This window comes from Triturus cristatus, chromosome 9 (assembly GCF_964204655.1).
Source record: "Triturus cristatus chromosome 9, aTriCri1.1, whole genome shotgun sequence".
NCBI lineage: Eukaryota > Metazoa > Chordata > Amphibia > Caudata > Salamandridae > Triturus > Triturus cristatus.
This window is the reverse complement of record NC_140592.1, coordinates 46,814,457-46,829,838: the sequence shown is the minus strand read 5'-3', so window position 1 is coordinate 46,829,838 and position 15,382 is coordinate 46,814,457. Positions and strand designations below refer to the sequence as shown.

General features: G+C 48.5%; 2 non-coding genes and 1 pseudogene across 2 annotated transcripts; 1 reads left to right on the top strand and 2 right to left on the bottom strand.

Annotated features, from left to right (window-relative positions):
* Positions 1–4,592: 4,592 nt before the first annotated feature.
* On the bottom strand, positions 4,593–4,666 carry TRNAN-GUU (transfer RNA asparagine (anticodon GUU)). The gene has a single exon. It is a non-coding gene; the product is annotated as a tRNA-Asn (tRNA).
* A 627-nt stretch (positions 4,667–5,293) lies between these two features.
* On the top strand, positions 5,294–5,366 carry TRNAF-GAA (transfer RNA phenylalanine (anticodon GAA)). Its single transcript has one exon. It is a non-coding gene; the product is annotated as a tRNA-Phe (tRNA).
* Positions 5,367–7,495: 2,129 nt separating this feature from the next.
* On the bottom strand, positions 7,496–7,561 carry LOC146797355 (U6 spliceosomal RNA; annotated as a pseudogene).
* Positions 7,562–15,382: the final 7,821 nt, after the last annotated feature.

Below are 15,382 nucleotides of genomic sequence, written 5' to 3'. Positions count from 1 at the left end.
GACTTTGCAACGAGACTGCGGAAACTCGTAACACACTGTGAGTTCGACAAATTCGACAACGAACAAGCTATCAGACTGCGCATCATTGAGGGTTGCCGTGACACAGAATTTCGCGCAAGAATTCTAAAGGAACCAACGTCGCTAGAAAACATCCTATCACTAGCAAGAGCAGAAGCAAGAGCGACAGCACAAGCAAAAGAAATGGAACGAGGAAAAGAACGATCAGTGGACCAAGTACACCGAATGACAAACAACAACAGCACAAGTGGATGGAAAAAAGACAGAAACGACCAAACAGTGAAGAGACGACCAGAAGGAAGATGCTACAGGTGCGGACTTGAATTTCCACATCGAGGTCCGTGCCCGGCGTTTGGTCAGACATGTCGGAAATGCAACGGAAGAAATCACTATGCCAGTGTATGTCAAGGAATGCAATTCAGGAACGACAGAGGAAGAACAGGAAGACCACGAGGATCAACAAGCAGACATGTCCGACACGTTGAAACAGGAACAAGGAGTTCCTCAATAGAATCTGAAGAAGAAGAAGAAAGAGAAGAGGCACCAACGGGGCGACTATATCTCATGTCGGACGTCACTACCGAACATGCCGAGGAGGACGAAAGCGGAGAAAGCATATGTCTGGTAGATAAAAGCAAGATGAAAAAGACAGAGTCAGTGATCATAGGTGTAGGGTCACACAAAGCAAAGTTTGTCCTAGACAGTGGCGCAACATGTAACATCATGTGTGTGTCAGAATATGAAAAAATGGAAACAAAGCCAAGCTTGAGGCCGTCCCGAGTTGAAGTATTCACCTGGGGATCCCGGACGCCAGTAATGAACATGGGGAAGTTTACAGACGAACTGACATACAAAGACAAAAAGACGATGGAAGAGATTTATGTGCTAAAGGGCGACATCCCAGCGCCATGCCTATTGAGCAACATCACAGCTCAGATGATGGGTCTTTTTGAAATGACGTACAACGTATCAGATAAAGGAAGCATCCTGAATGAATACCCCAAACTACTGCAAGGACTAGGGAAGCTAAAAGGGCGGCAAATAACACTACACATTGATGAAACAGTGAGACCAGTAGCGCAACATCATCGGAGGGTACCAATACACCTGCAACCGCAGGTAGAAGAGGAGCTGAATGCACTACTAAGGCAAGACATCATAGAACCAGCAGAAGGACCAACGCCATGGGTGTCACCGATCGTGGCCGTACCTAAGAAAGACACGTCAAAAATAAGAATCTGTGTTGACATAAGGATACCAAACAAAGCAATTGAACGCGAGAGACATCCCGGACCGCACCTTGATGATATGATCAGCTGCCTAACAGGCATGAGGCGATTCTCTAAACTAGACCTGCGCAAGGGATACCACCAGCTAGAACTAGATCCTCAGTCTCGATACATCACGACGTTTTCCACGCACTTAGGCCTGTTCAGATACAAACGTCTGAGTTTTGGTGTATCGTCGGCTGCAGAAATATTTCAAGAGACAGTACGACAAGTAATACGGCCGGTAAAAAACAGTCTAAACTACAGCGACGACATCCTGGTGTTTGGAAAGTCAAACGAGGAGCACGACAAAGCGCTAAGAGCGGTATGCTCTCAGTTGGAGCAGGCGGGTCTGACACTAAACAAAGAGAAATGTGAGCTAGAGCGAGATGAACTGGTATTCTTTGGCCACATCTTCTCCAAGAAAGGGATGCGTCCGGATCGCAACAAGGTGAAAACGCTGGAAAGAGCACAACAACCAAGCGATGTGGCAGAAGTGAGGTCATTTCTTGGCCTGGCAAGCTACTATGCAAGATACATCCAAGACTTCGCTACTGTAAGTGCACCACTGAGGGAACTGACAAAACAAGGACAAATTTTCGCATGGACTGAAAAATGCAGCAAAGCATTTGAGGAGATAAGAAACGCCGTAACGGCAGTAGACCACCTAGCATACTTTGATCCGAGGCTATGCACTGAACTGACAGTAGATGCTAGCCCAGTGGGGTTAGGGGCAATACTGGCGCAACACCAACCAGGAAAAGACTCCCCAAGACATGTAGTAGCTTATGGAAGCAAAAGCCTATCGGAGGTTGAAAAAGGATACTCCCAGCCAGAAAAAGAGAGTTTGGCGGTAGTATGGGCATGTGAACACTACCACATGTTCATCTATGGAAAGCCTTTCACGATAATAACAGATCACCAAGCACTGATAACAATATACGGAAATCCAAATGCAAAAATACCACCCAGGATAGAGAGGTGGGGGATACGACTAATGGACTACAACTTCAAAATAATACACAAACCAGGAAAAGAACACAACCCGGCTGACTATGTGTCAAGGCACCCCCTTCCACAAGTTTCTCAAGCAACGACAATAGCGGAGGAATACCTAAACTTCGCACTCAAACACAACACACCGGCAACGATATCAATGGAAGAACTGGAACAGGAGACAAAGAAAGACCTCACCATGCAAGCAATAATGAAAGTGACGAAACAACAAAGGTGGAGGCACGTCAACAACAACAACAGCTGGGAAGAAGGAGTGAGAAAAGAAGAACTGCTTGCACTCAAAAAGGTCAGCGAAGAACTCTCAGAAAGCGAAAATGGAATACTGATGAGAGTGACCCGAATTGTGATACCCCGGACTCTGAGGAGAAAAACAATAGAAATAGCACATGAGTCGCATCGAGGAATTGTAGCAACAAAGAAAATGCTGCGAGAAAAAGTGTGGTTCCCGGGACTAGACAACATGGTGGTAGACACCGTGATGCACTGCCACATCTGCCAAGTAACAGGGCCCCCATCAAAGCCGGAGCCACTGCAAATGTCCAAACTACCCAGGGCAGTGTGGACAGAACTGGCGGCTGACTTCTATGGACCTCTAGAGACAGGAAACTACTTGCTGGTAATAATAGACGAATTTTCCAGATTCCCAATAGTGAGGCAGGTAGCGTCAACGTCAGCAAATGCAACACTGCCAGTCCTGGACGACGTATTCGCAGCATGGGGCTCACCACAGACACTGAAGACAGACAATGGGCCCCCATTTTCAGGTGAGGAATTCAAAAGGTTCATGGAATACCTCGGGATCAATCACAGACGAATAACTCCCCTATGGCCACAAGCAAATGGGATGGCAGAACGGTTCATGGGAACAATCAAAAAAGCAGTACAAAGAGCAAAGCTGACGCAGATCTCAATAGGACAAGCTCTGTGCCAGGTCCTAAGGGACTATCGAAACACCCCTCACAGCTTCACAGGAAGATGCCCTGCAGAACTGGTGTTGGGGCGATCGAGCAGGACGAGGCTGCCACAAGTGAAAGAAGAGGAAAGCATAGAGCGACAAGACATAGCAACGAGAGACACCGAAGCGAAAGAAAAGATGAAGGCATATGCGGATCGGAGAAGACACGCAGCAAGCTCAAAGATAGAAGAAGGGGACACCGTGGTAGTACGGCAGAAACAAGTGCGAAAATCAGACAGTGTTTTCTCAAGGGACCCACTGACAGTGACAGGAGTGAAAGGGCCATACCACATTACTCGCAACAGTTCGCATTTCAGAGAATTGAAATCAAAAGAAGAGGAGCTGCCAATACATGGGCTGAAGGAAGAGACGCACGAGGAGACAGCTCCAGCAGACATCAGAACACAACGACCAAGAAGGGAATGCAAGAAAACAAAAAGACTAATTGAAGAAATGTGAGGAGACAGAAGTCTGTAGAAAGTAGATTTTCTCTCTCTCTCTCTCTCTCTCTCTCTCTAAAAAAAAAAAAAGAAAAAAAAAAATGTTTGTTTGCAACAAAGGGGGAGATGTCATGACCAGACCAGGGGCACTAGGACCATGGGGCAAAGGGCAGAGGCCAGAGGACACCGGACACCAGGTCCGGTGAGGGGAGGGGACAGGGGACAGTCGAGGACACGAGGGGACGGAGAAGGACGTGGGGATAAGTGCGCTGTACAGACAGGAAATAAAGATATCATACACCATACCTGAAGTCCGTGTGTTGAGTAGAACACGACAGCGTCCTAGAAGTGTCTTGTAGATTTCACCGCGTCACTTTTAAGCGGCTTTCTTGCATGGGAATGCCCATCCTGCATAGATTATACCTGATGCAGGTAAAATGTGATGCTGGGCTTTACAACGTAATGCATCTCCCTAGATGCGTCACCTTGTAAATTGGCAGCATTGTTTATGCTGCATCTGCGTCACAAAAGTGACGCAAAGCCGGCGCAAAAGTATTGCAATGTGATTGTAAATCTGCCCCTATTTTTTTAAGTAATATTAAGTATGATTCCATGACGAACAGGCGCAGATCTTGCAAAAAAGACAAATGAAAGTTAATAGATGAAAAAATACCCCAAGACACGCAATCTGCATTTAATAAATAAGAATAAGTTTAGGTCCGACAAGTATCAATAGCCCTATTTCCTATTCGTGTCGAACAGACGAAATTATTTATTAACTAAAAAGTGAGCATTTCAAACAAATGCTAATTTTCATAATCATAATTCGGCCTTACGTTTTCAGAAAAAGACTCGAAACACAGATAAAATATGCACTTAAGAAAATAGAAACCTCGTCCCTGGGTGGGCTTGAACCACCAACCTTTCGGTTAACAGCCGAACGCGCTAACCGATTGCGCCACAGAGACTGCTTCAAGTATTGATAGTCCATAAATGGCTACTCAATAAACAACCTACAATGAGTAAGCTGTCGGAAAATTCATATTTGTTTAATTTGTGCATACAGTAACGTATATGAAACCAAAAAAAGTCCTACATTTCTAAACTAAACAAAAAGACAGCATTCAGATAATTAGGTAATCGAAAAAGGTTACGACACTGGAAATTATTGTAGGCAAAATCTTAATTAATGCACTTTAAATGTAACAAAAGCGTATGGCATGAATGTATTTATCGAGTTTGGTGCAATTCGAATTAGCAAAAGCAGTTCTCCTTTTGTGGTATTCCTATCTACTCCATACGAAGATGGCGGCTTCGAGCAAGGCAAAAACACAACTAGCTTCACAGACGCGGCCATCTTTAAAGCGCCATGACCCTGCCCCGTATTCTCAGCTAGTGCTTCATACAATACAATACGCCCACTTCTACTTTTATGTTACCTACTTGATTTCAGGGACTTGACCACTTGATTTCAGGGACTTGACCAGGATCCTTCATAACATTACTCTACCACGAAACACAAAATAAAATGTACATGTGGCACAATAGTTTTGTAGCTGCAGACTAGTACAAAGACGGGAGGACAGAGCATATATGCCGAAATAGCTCAGTTGGGAGAGCGTTAGACTGAAGATCTAAAGGTCCCTGGTTCGATCCCGGGTTTCGGCAGTATTTTTTCTGTTATAGCTGTAGGTAACAATTATTTGTACTTTATTTCCATTTATGTTGTTTAAGTGCTTTCCATAATTTATCAATTTAGCACAATTAAAATTCTCTAAAGAATCGCTAACTTATAATAAATGCATTTGATACTTTTGGCATTAATTTGATAAGCTCGAATTCTGGCTTCATATTATGTGGTTGAAAACTTTTATCAAGGTTTCTTTCATTCATTCAAATCTGTACAGATATCGAATATGTTAGTTTTTGAAGATATCGAGTAAATTGCCCAGCATAACACTAGGAACAAGAGTTAAGAGGAAGTACAGAAGGTATACAATGAATAGTAACTGCAATAATACGTCGAAACACGAATAAAAAGCCTCTGCAACTGTTCTCCATTCAAGACTACATTTAGAATATAAATTATATTATATAATGCCAGCAGGCGCGATTCAGGCGGGAGATTCTCGATTTTTCAAGCAGAAAAATGCTTTATTTTAACTGGCTAAAATTGCTTCTGTTGCAATGTAAGAATGTCCTTGGTGAAATTACATTCCTCCATTTTTTTTCTTGCATAAACCACTTTCCACAATGCGGATTTTCCAAATTATGGCAGATTTGGCCAAGATTGCTCCGTGGTATTACTTGCATGGACCTATGGACCAGGATGTTGCTGCACAACAGGTCTTTTCATTAATATTCATCCCAACAAGAAGGGCCCCCAAATATCATTGAATAATTGCGGTTGGTCTTCAATATTAGCCGTTCATGATTCGCCATTGTCAAGGATACCATCAATCAATCAATCAAGCCATTTATAAAGCGCACTACTCACCCGGAGGGTCTCAAGGCGCTGGGGGGGGTGCCGCTACTGCTCGAACAGCCAGGTCTTGAGCTTCTTCCTGAAGGAGAGGTGGTCTTGGGTCAGGCGCAGGTCGGTCGGGAGGGAGTTCCAGGACTTGGCGGCCAGGTAGGAGAAGGACCTTCCTACTGTTGTCGCTCTTCGGATGGTGGCGAGTGCGTGGCTGGCTGATCGGAGATGGCGTTTGGGAGCGTAGAAGTTGAGGCGGTTGTTGAGGTAGCTCGGGCCTTGGTCGTGTAGGGCTTTGTGTGCGTGGGTGAGGAGACGGAAGGTGATTCTCTTGTTGACGGGGAGCCAGTGCAGGTCTCTCAGATGTCCGGAGATGTGGCTGCTTCGGGGGATGTCGAGGATGAGTCTGGCTGAGGCGTTCTGTATCCGCTGGAGTCTCTTCTGGAGCTTGGCGGTGGTTCCGGCGTAGAGGGCGTTGCCGTAGTCCAGTCGGCTGGTGACAAGGGCCTGGGTGACCGTCTTCCTGGTCTCGGTGGGGATCCACCGGAAGATCTTCCGTAGCATGCGCAGGATGTTGAAACAGGACGAGGAGACGGCGTTGACTTGTCTGGTCATGGAGAGGGAGGGGTCCAGGATGAAGCCCAGGTTTCGTGTGTGGTCTGTCGGTTTGGGTGCGGTGCCCAGGGCGGGGGGCCACCAGGAGTCGTCCCAGGCGGAGGGCGAGGAACCCAGGATGAGGACTTCCGTCTTATCTGAGTTCAGTTTCAGGCGGCTGGTCATCATCCACTCGGCTACGTCTTTCATCCCTTCGTGGAGGTTGGCTCTGGCGGCGGCGGGGTCGTTGGTCAGGGAGAGGATCAGCTGGGTGTCGTCAGCGTAGGAGATGATGTTGAGGTTGTGTTGGCGTGCGATGGCCGCAAGGGGGCTCATGTAGACGTTGAAGAGGGTGGGGCTGAGTGAGGATCCTTGGGGGACGCCGCAGATGACTTCGGTGGCCTCTGACTTGTACGGTGGTAGGCGGACTCTCTGTGTCCTTCCGTCGAGGAAGGAGATGATCCATTCCAGTGCCTTCTCCTGGATTCCGACGTTGCTGAGGCGCTGCACTAGGGTGCGGTGGCAGACAGTGTCGAATGCCGCGGAGAGGTCTAGGAGGATGAGGGCCGCTGTTTCTCCATTGTCCAGCAGGTCATCATGCGTGGGTGGGGTTGTCGTCTTCCAGTAGTGTCAATCCATATTTTCTTCGGAATAGTCATTGCTGTTAACTCTTGGGGGTCATGTAGGATTGACACTTCTGATGAGGGGGGTATGGATTAAGTGACTCTTCAAAAATATGGAAAGCTTCATGAGTTTGCGTGTCATCCTTGCACAGCGTCCATGCGTATCTTCTCTCCTCCAGAAAGCAAAAGGCTAAGGGCCTTATCACGAGTCTGGAGGTCCACGGACCAACAGACTCGTAGGGGTGCGGCAGTGGCAGTCTTCTTACCACCCTATTGTGACCAGGGCGGTGGGGCCACCCGGGACCACAACAACAGTCATGGATCAGAGATCCCTGGAGGTGTTGCGGCAGTCTTGAGGCTGCAGTATGCTAAGCGGGGCCGCTGCAGCCCCGTCAAGCATATTGCGAGTTTCCTCACCGCCATAAAAAATGTGGCAGTGAGGAAACAAAGTGCCTCACGCTATGTGGATGCACACAGTGAGGCACTGTATGGACTGCAGCAATCAATGCCGTGCAGATACAGATTTTGACGTTCCCACTGCAGTGCCTATTTCATAGGGACCACCCTGGCAACGCCAAAGTACAGCCTGCCAGACAGGAGAATACTCCTAATCTGGTAGGCGGTTCAAACATTGGTTTATCGGTGCGGGAGTGGGGCAGTCCCACTCCCACACTTGAAGAACCGGGATTTAAACCCAGCGGCGCAGGGGGCACGCCCAAAGTCTTCGGGTCCACCTGTCTTAGAGTACAGAGACACGGGATTCTTCTTGGTGACGTCAAAGATCAAATTTATTAGCTGCAGCCAGTAACAGAGGTCCTAGAAGTACAACACAGTGTATGTTCTCAGGAGACTGCTCAAATTCATAGAGCGGTGCATCGTATTTTATGCCAATAATCACATTCCTGGCTAGCATCAATTATTTACAAACTGACCAATCAGAGGATGACGTTTACAGAGGTATCACATAAAGACAAACCCACTTTCAGTTGTCCAGCCCACCAAAAATGACAAGGCGAAATCCAGCGTTCTTGCTCGAACAGGCCGGACGGGCCCATCATAAAAGACCTCAACCCAAGTCGATAATTAGGCCATAAAGGAAGGAACAGAAACAGATGAAAAGCAAGATAGAGGGGTGTGTGTGTGTGTCATAAAATCAGCAATGTCCTGCTCTTTGATCTCTATCTGACCAGCTGCCTAACATGGAACTGGCTCAACAAGTTTAGCCTCGGGAAACAGGGTCAGTTCACTCAGGTCAAACAGGAGCCAACACGAACTCAAGCTAAAGTGTATGTGTCCCTAGAGACTTTTTTGGCCACAGTCATCCTGTAGTCATCAGCCTATGTGAGGGCAACCACAAAATGGCTGCTATGCACAAAATGAAACCCAAGGGTTCAGACTAGATCGTCAAATACACAGTGAATACATCGGTGTAACGTGATGAAAACACTCATGCATACCGCACTCGTCATTTGCGGTTCGCTGATACCAAAATCGTCACGATACGACAACCTTTATTGAACGGGTTCAGGATTCATGGAACCTCACACTGCCAAACTCATAATAAGGCCCTAAGACTGGATGACTTGCAGCGGAGCAGTAATATGATTGGCTGGCTTGTGTGCTTGGGAGTGTTTGACAGAATCTAACTTTCTGGTGTGTGTATAAATTCTGAGTTAGATGTTAGAGTCAAAAGTTGCTGCCTGAGAGAGTGTACCATGCACTTATGTGTGTTGTCTTCGGGTAGACTTGCAAGACTTCTGAACTGTCAGTGACCTGTCATCATCTCTGAAGGGAGGGATCCAGACAGCTAAGGACCCCAAGCCTGATGGGAAGGGCTAGAAAAGAGTAGATTTAAGGGCTGTAAGGCCAGGTACTAGATCTCACCTTGTCTCTAGCGGGCAGATTCCCAGAGACTCTCCATGCAAAAGCAATCTGTCTTGGTGAGGTGCACCAACATGTAGATGATGGATAGGAGCGGCATGCCATGGACAGAGAGACCCTTTTGTAGGCAGCAAGTGAGCAACATGCAGCAAGGCACCACTAAGAATGACTAGCTTTGTGGGACGTTATGAAGGATCGTATGTCAGAATATTGTTGTCAGAAACATCATGTTCTATATATTGTTTACAAAAATATTGTCCCATTGCGTGTAGCTTTCTACTATTAACTCCAGATGGGTGATATTTGTGAAAACAATATTTAGGACACCATATTTACGTCAGACTATATTCTGACTCCAACCTATGTCACGTCTCAGTTGAACACTCCAAAGTTGAAGTTGTGGCTGGCTTGTCTGTGAAACTGTCTGAAGGCGATGAAGTTTAGGTGTGGTACCAAGGTGAGGGTAAGGGTGTTTCAGTCAGTGGGAAAGAAATTTCTGATGCTTCTGGATACAGTATCATGATGGCTTTGAATATATTGACTGTTTGCTTCGACTCGCAGTCAAAAACCGATTGTGAGCAGTTCCTTCTGATGCCAGCTCGACAAGAGCTTGGCATCATCGGATGCCCTATGCACATTCGCCTTGATGTCATACTGCTGAACGCAAAGATGCAGGATGCTGGATTGGCACTTCAGATCGAATTCCAAAACCAAATCAATTTCAAAGCGATGGAGGGATCTATTGTGACAGTCAGGCGTCTGCAGCTGGACAGTTTTTTAAACCCCAAACTGGTGTGGAATCAGAATATTTAGTGGGGAATATCGTAATATTGAAGCCAAAATATTGAGGAAAAAATATCTGCACGTAATTATGTATATGTTTTCTATGCCTAATTCCACAGCTACATCTTAAGAATATACAGATCTTCAGGATAGTGAGATGCAGAGTTAAGAATAGTTAATCTTTCCTCCAATATATGCACTTACTTTGATACTTTGTCCTCAATATGTTGCCTACTGTAGTAGTGTATCATGATGCTCAATACTTCATACTACGAGTGCTCAAACTGAAGTACTTAAACAAACATTGCTGCCAGGGCAATCTAATCAGGCAAGCAGTAGAAACCAGGGGCATATTTACAAGCCCCTATCGCCACCACAACATCACTTTTAGCGACGTTGTGTTTGCGATAGGGGCGTCGTCTTATTTACAAGGCAGCATAAAGCCAGTTATTGTGGCTTAACGTTGCCTTGTAAATAAGGCACCCTTTCACGCTGTACTTAGCGTGGAAGGGGAGGGCAATGGGTGTTGCAGTGGGCTTTCCACTGCAACTCCTTTTATTTTGACACTGCCCCCTATTCACAAGGGTGGCGTAAATAGGAGGCAGCGCCAAAATTAAGACCAGGGAAAACCTGGTCTTAAACAGGCGAAACGAGGAGAAATGCTTTACTACCTTCTATAGCTGCTGCATTAAGCAGCACACATAGAAGTTACAAAACGCCTTGAATGTTTGTTTATGGGACACCTTCCTGTAATAATAATAATAATAATAATACTGATATTTGTAAAGCGCGAACAGCTACCTCACAAGGAGGTGTCCCGGCGCTATAGACCGCTGGGGAACCCGTCCTGGCTATCCCTGTGAGATGGTCCCTTTCTGGGTATCTCCAAGGTGAAACCAGGCATCCCCAGCGTCTGTGGGGGGCCGTTGTAGAGATGAGGCAAGCTTAATGCCCAGAGTTGCCGAGTGTGTTCCTGGTTAGAGTAGGTACCGAGGCGAGAATTATCAAGTCCGTTTTTACCCTGGTCCACGACCCTGCCGCGTCGGGAATTGAACCCTGGTCCCTGGCCAATTCTCTGCTTATGGGTCTGCCACCTCTAACCAGTGAGCCACACCTCTCTGTTGGGTTTCACAGACATTCTAAGCTTTCCTTTGTCGAAGGGAAGTGTTTTAAAGCCTGTTTCCTGTTCCGCAATGCATCGCTCTGACCTCCACAACACAATGTGCCACTCAGGTTTGCACATTTGCTCCAGACAGCTTTTCCTACAGAACTTGCAGACATACTGAGCACTTTCATAAAATCTGCTCACACTTCAGAAATGGCAACCGATTTCAAATCAGCGTGTTCATGACTTTTAAGGGTTGTTCACGCAACACTGGGGTCATAAACAATCATTCCCCCCAACGCAGGCACCCTTGCACTACAGTGCAAGGGTGCCGGCGTTGGCGCTAGGCAGCTGAACTCAGCGCTAGCGCTAGGGAAAACGCAGGGGTGTGCCGTCTTCTTGTCAATACGCCACATCCCTGCGTTTTCAGGATGAAGAAGCGTGGCGTTAGCAATGTTTGCTTAACAATGCATCTCCATTCTGATGTCAATATGCCCCCATGTGTTGTTGAACAGATGGATAGAATGAACTGATATTCACACAAAAATCAACAAAAACGGAATGACCACTTCACTGATTAGGTTTGGAGTAATGCCTTGAAAAAATAATGTAAACTGATAGAGTCCAGAAGTTGACCCCAGTGTTGCGTGAACAACCCTTAAAAGTCATGAACACGCTGATTTGAAATCGGTTGCCATTTCTGAAGTGTGAGCAGATTTTATGAAAGTGCTCAGTATGTCTGCAAGTTCTGTAGGAAAAGCTGTCTGGAGCAAATGTGCAAACCTGAGTGGCACATTGTGTTGTGGAGGTCAGAGCGATGCATTGCGGAACAGGAAACAGGCTTTAAAACACTTCCCTTCGACAAAGGAAAGCTTAGAATGTCTGTGAAACCCAACACTCAAGGTTGAACAGATGGTCTGGGACTCTAACCAGATGGAGACACTCACTTCTGGGTTACCAGTTTCTTCAGGGTTAACATAGGCAGCACAAGTATTTAAAGCTCTCTTCTCATTAAGCTAGCTGTCTACCAGTGATAGCACCATCATGGCAACAGACCCCTCCCACAAAGCAAGAATGCCCGCAAATAAAACACACCACACAAGTTATACTTGGGAAAAACTGCTGCAGGTTTATTACATACAACGTTATGTAATCTGGTGGGTTAGCTTACGGGCGATCCAAGGACAGGCAGCCTTCTCGCCACCTGCCCGCCTGATGAGCCTAGCAGCACCGTGGCGAACCACTTAGTACTGCACCTTCTGGTCATCCCCTTCCCGGATCACCTGACCACCCTAGGTCCATTATACTCACGCCCTTCTGGGCAGAGCGTAGCTAGGCAAACCCCCGGGTGCTCAGGCCCACAACCGCCGAAGGACTAACGGGGTGCCGACATAGAATCCGTGAACCTCCCATGAGGCTCCTGGGGTTCGGCTCTGGCACCACCGTGTGCCGCGCAGCGGTACCGTTCTGTACCCGTATGCATCCAGATCGCCCTGTAACTCCGCCTGCAACGAAAAAGTACAACTTTACAAAGTCCATGCTATGCTACCCACTGCCAACACGCCGGGTAAGCCGTAGGGTGGGAGAGCGTGAGGGAAGCGTGGTGTCCGCCGCGCGTCTGGTGCACAAAAAGGCAGAGAAAGGGGTGGGGGACACCTATGCACCCCTCACCCCGCCCCGCGCACCGGACGTGACGCGGGACACCCGCGACCAAAGGGGGGCTCCTCCCTGGCCAAACCCCCCCAGGAGAAGGGGGGAGAAACGAGTGGGGGGTGGATGCCCGATGCCACTACAGGGCCGCCCTCTTGAGTGGCCCCCTGTGGTGGCCTTGGGCAGCCGCATATCACCATCATGGCAACAGACACCCCCAAAAAGCAAGAATGCCCGCAAATAAAGCACACCACACAAGTTATACTTGGAAAAAACTGCTGTAGGTTTAATACATACAACGTTAAGTAATCTGGTGGGTTAGCTTACGGGCGATCCAAGGACAGGCAGCCTTCTTGCCACCTGCCCGCCTGATGAGCCTAGCAGCACCGTGGTGAACCACTTAGTACTGCACCTTCTGGTGATCCCCTTCCCGGATCACCTGACCACCCTAGGTCCATTATACTCACACCCTTCTGAGTGGAGCGTAGCTAGGCAAGCCCCCGGTTGCTCAGGCCCACAACTGCCCGAAGGACTAACGGGGCACCGACATAGAATCCGTGAACCTCCCATGAGGCTCCTGGGGTTCGGCTCTGGCACCACCGTGTGCCGCACAGTGGTACCGTTCTGTACCCGTATGCATCCAGATCGCCCTGTAACTCCGCCACTGCCTAGGCGGCGGCCAACCGTCGCCGCCGGGGCCCCCCACCAACTGCTCTAGTCTATTACCTGCAACCTTTATGTGCTAGTGCCTCCTCCAAGTCTAGCAGGAACAAGTCCATCCCTACAGGAGTGAGGTGTACCCCGTCAGACTCGGAGTATCCTTTGACCCTTTCCTGAATCATTTCGTGTCTGATAAATTCCAGGCCCCTCTGCTGAGTGAACTTGCGCATGGAGCTGTTCACCTGTTTCCTAGAGCGCTGCAATGCCTCGCCAGACTTAGCACCCTGCCAAACCCTTCGAGGCAAAATCTCTGACCACCAGAGCTCGCACTGACCTAAGCGTTTGCTCAGTTCCCCCAGGTCAGTCTTCATGGCATGCAGCAGCAGGGTCCTCCCCGAGGCAGTCAAGTCATTGCCCCCCAGGTAGATCACCAAATAATTGGGCGGGGCACCCAACGTGGCTAGCGATTGCTCCAGTCTGTTCATGAAGCTGCTCCATCTCATCCCTGGAAAACCCAAACACTCAAACTTTGTCTGCGAGAATGGCCGCATCCAGTTCCTGATCGATGCCCAATGGGCCAACCGGGAGATGGCAGAGTGCCCAATGACCCACACACGTGACCCTGAAGGAACAAAGGAAACGTTTCAACTCAAAAGTTTATTTACCAAACAACATGTCATTGCACTACAACCACCAAACCATGAACATGTGGCACACAACACTGTACGTTACAGTCCTATTTATACTGAGCAGGCCCCATCAGGGGCGGATATATCGCCTATAACACTGAGACTCCCAACGCCCCACTTTTTTGACCCGTGCAGGTTCCAGGTCTGCTGAAAATGCAGTGGTGGCCGCCCCATTCTTGAAGGAGTGGCTTGAATATTTTTTATCAGCCTGGAGAAGGCCGGCCTTAGACAGGCAAGCACCCATTACCCTCTCGACCTGGAAGATGGTTAGGGGAACCAGATCTGCGTGAATCAATAAGTACCCAGGTGCCGCAGGGCGAAGAGAGACAAATTCCCGGACCCTGGCAACCGGGCAGTATCTAGGGTCTCCTAAAGGCAGTAACTCCACCTCTACCCCCTTCCCGTTCTGATCTGTCTTTGACCTTCGGAGGTGGATTGTCAACTCACCCACCACCCGAATATCCGCTATGCCCAGGGCGTCTCCTGACCTATCTGATTTGGACCGAGCCACTAACTCGCTGATCCTGAATGCTCCAAAAAATGCTAAGCAAAAGGAGGCGGAAAAGAGGGAAGCCTCGTAAAGCGAGTGGGTGACACCTCCCAGGACGTCTAGCATGGCCTGCAGGATGGGGAAGGTGATGGGGGACCTGTTGTCTGGCACCCGGGGCTCTTCCCTGGACCACCCCTTCAGTGCAGCCCTGATGACAAAGGACTTGGTAGGGTTCTGTCCTCCTCTAAGCTTGACATTGTGACTGACCGCCGCTAGATGACCACAGACCCAAGAGTGACTCTTTCCCTGTTTTTTGGCCCAGACCACGAACGCCTGTACCTTGCCCTCCAAGGGTACCCCGGCCAGGCCCAAGACAGCAGCCACATTGTTAAAGCAGGTCAAGTGTGCCAGGTACCGTTTCCTGGTACCGGGGGCCAAGGCCCATTCCCCCATGGCTCTTAACTGTTGATCCACTCCAAGATCCTCCAGAGGGTTGAGGGGAAGGGGGTCATCTCCGCCCTCGCCTGCGGCCAGGCCACCCGGAATCGGAGCCACTGAAAACGAGAGAGAGAGCGTCAGCCGCAACATTCTTGACCCCCTCAATGTGTCGAGCCCGACACTCCACGTTGCAGCGCAGGTTCTCTCTGGCGAGCTCCCTGAGCAGGCAGAGCATCAGCGGCCACTTGGCGGTCTGCCCGTTGATGGCCTGCACGACCGCCATATTGTCTGACCAGAA